Below are 7,473 nucleotides of genomic sequence, written 5' to 3'. Positions count from 1 at the left end.
TACCTAAAGGCGTAGTATTAGCCGTCGCAATTCGTCTCAGGATTAACAGTTTTAACGCTAATCCACAAAGACAAAAACAAAAACAAAAAACGCAAAATGTTCCAATAAATGCTGTCGTCACAACCAATCAACCAACTCGGATGAACATTTACTGTAACGTCCTTCAGCGAGGTCATAAGGTGCTGTCAAAAATGACAAAACCTTTTCAGTGGAAGTACGACTAAAAAAACCTATTTTTACCAGAAGAGGAGTTTGAAGTGTCACGGGTCAAGGCGTAGGTGTGTGCGATCAGGCGATGGTGACATCAGACTTCCAGTGGGTACGACGTAAGTCACGTACAGAGAGGAAGTATTGCTTCATGAGCTGAGGGGGTGTCGTTACAGTGTGGCCGCTACTCGCGCGCGTGTGTGTGTGTGTGTGTGTGTGTGTGTGTGTGTGTGTGTGTGTGTGTGTGTGTGTGTGTGTGTGTGTGCCAGTTGCAACTTCCTGCCTGCACGTTGACCAACAAGAGGGCACTCTCAGTCCACCCATCCTGTCTTTTGCCTCACTTTCTTCACAAACCTCCTGCTGCATGGAAAAACTGTAGTCCAAATACGAAAGCGATTTTAACACATTTTTGCAAATGTTTTTTAAAATCAAATGAACCACGTGAACCTTTCGAGCTGTTTTTTTTGTACCTGATTCTGCTGTAGTTTTTTCTTAGGAGCATCAGTTTTTCATAATAGTAATAGTAATAGTAATAGTAATAGTAATAATAATAATAATATTAAGAATATGTCCTAGTGCAATATATTTAGTAATATTATTGAAGTAAGGGTTGGCTTGAGCAAAAGGAAGAATTTTTTAATGAAATGTCATCACTACAAATTACAAGGCATGGTAAAATCCGTATTTTGTGCTTCAAAACAATAAAATGAAAATATCACAAAAACTGATGTGCAGGGGAAAAAAAGTAAAGATGGTTTTTAAATCAGTGTCAAAAATACTTTCTGGTACACATCAAGCCATTTCTGCTAACATTTGCCGTGAACAAATGCAATCTAATCACAATTTTTTGTCTTCAAATTGTGATATTTTGACTTAATATGCAATTATTTTTTCAAGGTCCTCTTGCCAAGTATTTTTGAACAAACAAAAGCAACAACGTTTTACAAGAAAAATATCATATATTAGACATGATTTTTCGGATTTATAGGTTATGCTTATGCTAAAATGAAGGCAAAAGAAACATGAATTTATATGAAAAAACAGTTTATTTGTTTATCTGTACACGCTAGCAAAACTCGACCAAAGAATGGGGCGTAAACATGTCCGTCACTTGAGCACTTTAGCACAACTTTGACTATAAATGATATGTTTCATCTTCCAATAATGTGTACAACAACAACATTCAATCATGTGGACAGCACTTCTTAAGCACTGAACTTATCGAGACACGATCTAAATTAAAAAAATGAATATATAAACACACACACACACTACATTGCAATGTCACTGTCAGCTATTGTCGCTCGCTTACATTTGACAACAACTTTCAAAGCTCATCTGACAAAGCATCTTTCTAGGAACCAGGTGCATTCAAAAGCCAACACGTTGACAAACAGACTTCTTTTTAAGAACATCATCAATTAGTCACAAGCAAAAACTGGAAGCGAGAAGGGAGGCGTGCTCCAAGAAAACCAAAATAAACTCTTTACTGGATGTCTTTGCACATCACTTGTGATTTTATTATCGGAATACCTATCCAGTGGTTGCAATTCAAAAACTATGAAACAATAAATTAATAACAAAGACAGTCGAAAGCACAAACACAGTGAAACAAACAAACAAAAATAAACAACAACAAAATCTCATAAATCCAAAGAATAAAAAGCAGGCAATGAGGGGGCTTGCCGAATGTTCAGAGGGAGGTTATTCCAAAGAGAGGGACCAGCAACGGAAAAGGCTCGGTCCGCTTTGAGCGTCCGCTTACTCCTTGGTACATCTAATTATGTCTGGTCCGCAGACCTGAGGCAGGTGCGCAGAGGCGGAGGAGCTCAGAGAGGTCAGGTGGGGTGAGGCCATTTAAAGATCTGAAAACAAACAACAGGACCTTAAAAATAACTCTAAAATGCAGAGGGAGCCAGTGAAGGGATGCCAAAGTAGGCGTTATGTGCTCCCTCTTACGAGTCCCAGTCAAGAGGTGAGCAGCAGCATTATGGACCAACTGGAGACACCGAATGGAGGATTGGCTGACGACAAAGTAAAGTGCATTACAGTCATACAGCCGGGATGTGACGAAGACATGAATTACTGTTTCAAAGTGCTCATGGGAAAGGAGATGTTTTACTTTAGTCAACTGCCTAAGATGAAGCTGGATTTAACAACGGCACCCATTTGCCGGTCCAATTTAAAATCACTGTCCAGTTTAAGACGCAAATTTGAAACTGTTGGCTTAAGATCAGGAGCCAAGGGGCCCAAGTCCGCAGGTTATGATGTACAGGACCCACTGTACATCAGGTTGAAATTTTGTGCCATCCAGGTTTTGATTTCCTCCAGGCAGGACAGAAGCGGCCTCAATGAGAAAACGTCTTTTTTGCTCAGCGGGACATAAATCTGCTCGTCATCCGCAAAGCAGTGGAAGGAAATACCATGTTTCCTTCAGATGGAACCCAAAAGGAGCAGATACAGTGAGAACAATGGACTCAAGACTCATTATGATGGCATACAATTTATATCATTCAATTGAAATTGCTCATTTTAAGAAAACTGCTCTCATAAAACATTATGAAAAAGTTGTAATTTCACGTGAATAAAGTTGTAATCTCACAAATGAGTAATATTTTCCTGCAAATAAGTTGCAATATGAGATAAAATAATTGAATGTGAATGAGATTGCAATATATACATAAATTTGCAATTTTCGTACTGTATAGTATGACAAAATAAATAATTTGCTTAAAGTTGTAATCTGCACAAAAATATTTCAAATTGTGCGCGAGCGCGCGCGTGTGTGTGTATTTGTGTGTTAAGTTTCTGGAAGTTTAACTCGGTGAGCAAGACTTAATGCGAAAGTGTGTGAGTCACAATGCGTGAAGGTGGAACTGAAGCATTTGTTACTGGAACAACAAAACTAAAATCAAGTAAACATACTTTTTGAAGATGCCTGACAGAAATGTAACGGAGAGGGAAAAGGGAGGTGTTCGTTTTCTGGGTTTTGTGGTTACGTTTGAAACACGTTCCCGTCATTGTCACCATGGTAGCTGTTTGTGGTTGCGCGAGGTAATAAATAAATAAATACATAAGAATGACAGCGCGTATATGGAGCAATGCAATTTTGAATTATAGGGCTGACTTGGAGCCAGTCACAGGAAGGCGTCATGCACACTTCAAGTGATCAAACCATTCCAAAATACAAACGCACACACACACACATACACACACACACACACACACACACACACACGGAAATGGCTAAATTAGTGCAACAATCATAACAGGACTACAGGAAAATATTTTACTCACTCCTGGCTAAGACTACATTCAGACTGCAGGGCGTGATGCCCAATTTGGATTTTTTTTGTGTTAAATCCGATCTTTTTACATTCTCATTCACGTTACGAAAACAAATGCGATTTCTAATGTGAGCCCAACACCTCCGTAATGTGACACTCATGCTCACAAAGGACGACGTTGAGTGACGTACCACAAAAAAACTCACGTGGCACAATGTTTACAGAACTTAATATGGTCTCGTGTGTGGGGGCTCATCTGATTATCATCTGATATCACCAAAGGAGGAAAATGGGAGGAGGTAGAAATATTTTGGAGGCTATGAGGCAACTCTCCTTGATCTTGTCATTTCGTGTCAATGTCGACTAAAGATGATGTCACCCCATTGCATCTGTCTAGCAGAATTATCGCCACAAATGTCAATTTTATGATTCATGTTTCAAGCGGAATTCAATTAAAGTCAAATGTAAAGACAACAATTGTTCCTCAAAACAAATTTGCACATTCACATATGTCTACTGGGATTTTGATGACTAACGTGTCAGATGTGTGCGCGTGAGCATTCATACCGCAGACGCACCACATTCATATCCAATTTATATCCACAAACAAAAGAGGCCCAAGTCGGATGGATTTGAAAATATCTAATGTGACTGTGACAGACTTTTGCTCTTTGTTCCCTTCATGTTGTTTGTTGCTTTGTCCTTTATTCGGTCACACAAGGATGGGGTTGTTTTTCTATGTATAAGCTTGAGTTACTCAGTTACACGTTGTCAGAACGTTATGCCTTCTGTGCCCTGCTCTGTTTTTTACTTTGAATATTTGCACATAAAGACTTTCTTTCACTTTGCTACTTTTGTCTACTGCCTGCTTCTGGGTCCATAATCCGCTTCTCCCGTGACAAAATCGGAATTGTACTTGTTTACACTGCTTGAAAAAAATTGGTTTCGTGTCACATATGGACTCACACAGAAAAATAAAATCAGAATTGAACTGCAGTGTGAACAAAGCCTCAGACGTGCAAGTATTGAACTTCAATGTGATGTCTCAAATGATTACATTTTTTTAAACCGGTAGTTTTCTACCCATTTCAGACCCGAGCCTCCGTTTTGGAAAAGCAGAGTCAATGCACATATGCGACTAAGCACTTGTGGATTTTTCATAATACTCATACAAATGATCATTTTGTAATCACATGAAGATTAGGAGCCCATTAGCCTCAGTGGATGCTCTGCTGTTTGGATGGAGTATAAACACAAAGACAGAGCTGGTCCTGTATGTCCTCCCTTTGACAACTCACACGCAGACCTCAAAGCACGGCTGTGTGTGTGTGTGTGTGTGTGTGCCCTCCGCTGGCATCATATCATCCATTTCCTGTACCAGCTGCAAAGTCTCCCCCTTCTTGCACTCCTCTGCCGTTCCCACGATCTTACTGTGAAGTGTTTTTGTGCTGAGTCACAAGCGCGATGCCCTCATCTGCTGTGAATATTCAAACTGCTATCAAGAGGACGCAATGAAGTGGAAAACAAGCGGCATTTGGGCAAATTGTGCAGATGTGCGGTGCTAAGGGAGATGCTGAATATTGCAAAACGATGCAGGACTAAAATCCCCCGACTCCTGAAAAACTGTCATGATTTAAGGGATTTTTTGTGACGAATTTTAGCACCAGTTGTAATGTCCCCAATTGAGAGGCGACAAAGTGACGACATCAGACGGGCTACGTCAGTGAAGTGAGGAGGCCGCTGTCAGTCGACAGATATAAGCTAACGTTGCAAACATCGATTAGCGCGCAACATATTTAGATTGTTTATGATCTCCACAAGAGCCAGTGAGACCGTCTGAATTGCACACCAGTGTCATACGTCATTTTGTGAACAGAGGCCGAAAAATAAAAGCACTCTGAGACCCAAATTGAGTCCGGTTGAGTAATAGCAGAAGCCAAGGAGTTCACATCATGGTTGGTGGTACTTGGATGGTCATTTTTTTTTTTTTTTTAGGTGAGACTAGGTCAGTGGTTCTTAACCTGAGTTCGGTGGAAGCCTACGGGTTCGGCGAATCAGTCTCAGGGGTTCGACAGTGCCTCTGCCATGGAGGTTAAGACCACCAGACTCAACATGTCAATAACTGGGAGTTATGACACGCATGCTTGGCCATCACTGGCTGGATTTTGTGCACAATTAAAAAAACTTTAATTTATACTTCTACTAATTGTGTTTACTTTTTTCTGTTTTTAATAAACGCGTTTGTAAAAAAAATCCATCCATCCATCCATCCATTCATCCATCATCTACCGCTTATCCGGGGCCGGGTCGCGGGCCACCAGCTTTAGCAGGGAAACCCAAACTTCCCTCTCCTCTCTAAAAAAAAAATCATGTTTTTATTTTTTCACAGATGAAAGGTTCAGTGAATCTAACAAGGTTCAGAACCACTGCACTAGGTGTATAAAGTTTGAGTACCACTGCCTTAAAATATTGTGCAGTCAATGATGGTGACATGATTTCCTTGATATCCAGTCCAGCTCGCACACGGTTAAGAGTGAGCATTTCGACCTCCTCTGCCCCAGTTTATTGGCAGCGGCCCAACTTTCCGTGCAGAAAGTCACGTCGTAAGGAGAGCCAGAGCGACCGTGATTCGGAGGCGAGGGTGGCGGTGGGGGGTGTGATTAGGAAGGAGGAGGCTTTGGGGGGCACAAGGAGGAGGATACGGGAAGTGGGGACAGATGAAGAACCGGGAGACAATGTGATGCACAGCGGTGCTGAACCACTGTGGGAGGAGGATGAGTGGGAAGGGGGAAAAAAAGCAGCGTAGCCCTGATGGAACTGGAGGAGGGAGGAAGAGTGTGGTGTGGGGAGGGTGCGGGGGCAACGGAGCAACAGGGTGTGTGCATCTGGCACAAGGAGGCAGGAGAAAGATAGCATGGGCCAGGCTGGCCGGACGCGAGTGTTTGTGTTTGATTGAAGAGGGATGTGAGACGAAGACCCCTTGCTGGCTCACTGTTACTGGAATGTTGCCACATGAAAGATGGTCATGGACACACACTCACACAAACACACACATTTACACACAAATTTGCGCAGTGAGAGCGGAACACCAACAGAAAGGAAGCGGCTGGTTAGGAAAAGATGCTGGGGGCGAGAGTTGAGCAGAAAGGAATCTTTATCTGGGAGCTGTCTGCTGATGTGGTCATTTAAAAACGAACTGTTTATAAATATCTGTAACCTACTACGAACACTGCTTTTGCTAGTATTCCTCCAATACATTTCCAAACATGGATGTTTAAAATATTACACACTGTTAAAATTGCTGGGTTAAAAGTAACCCAGCACCAGTTCTTTCTTTTGCCACCACCGAAACTGGCTCTTGGCTCTGTTGCTTGAAACTGGTGCTTAAAATGTCCGGAATTATTTGTTGGGCCAGACTCTGGCACCAACTACGTGAGAGGCCAGGGGGGCAGGATTATCATGATGATCGCAGATGTAGAGGAATGACTCACCTGGACACACGGAGGTTTTGCTCAAACTGTGGAGCGGTGAACTCGGTACAATGGTGTCCCACCAGAACTTCGTGATCATCTACAACGATTAAGAAAGATAGAAGCGTTTAATGATTGCATATCCATGACTGTTATATACGACACACAAGTGTAATTGATGCTATGCTAAGTCTCTTTGCAGATGCTAACAGTGTATTATTATTATTATTATTATTCATTAATTCATTCATTTTCCGATCCGCTTATCCTCACTAGGGTCGTGGAGGGTGCTGGAGCCTATCCCAGCTGTCTTTGGGCAGTAGGTCGGGGACACCCTAAACCGATTGCCAGCTAATCGCAGGGCACACAGAGACGAACAACCATACGTGCTCCCACTCACACTGCGGGACAATTTCGATTGTTCAATCAGCCCGCCATGCATGTCTTTGAAATGTGGGAGGAAACCCGAGTACCCGGAGAAAACCCACCCAGGCCCGGGAGAACATCCA

General features: G+C 42.1%; 1 long non-coding RNA gene across 1 annotated transcript; it reads right to left on the bottom strand.

Moving 5' to 3' along the window:
• Window positions 1-1,243: 1,243 nt before the first annotated feature.
• On the bottom strand, window positions 1,244-7,052 carry LOC127608489 (uncharacterized). The gene is made up of 2 exons (XR_007964277.1): window positions 6,986-7,052; window positions 1,244-2,072 (listed from the first exon to the last, which is right to left on the bottom strand). It is a non-coding gene; the product is annotated as an uncharacterized LOC127608489 (long non-coding RNA).
• Window positions 7,053-7,473: the final 421 nt, after the last annotated feature.

This window comes from Hippocampus zosterae, chromosome 10, assembly GCF_025434085.1.
Source record: "Hippocampus zosterae strain Florida chromosome 10, ASM2543408v3, whole genome shotgun sequence".
Classification (NCBI taxonomy): domain Eukaryota; kingdom Metazoa; phylum Chordata; class Actinopteri; order Syngnathiformes; family Syngnathidae; genus Hippocampus; species Hippocampus zosterae.
The sequence above is the reverse complement of the archived record's forward strand: the minus strand, read 5'-3'. Positions and strand labels throughout refer to the sequence as shown.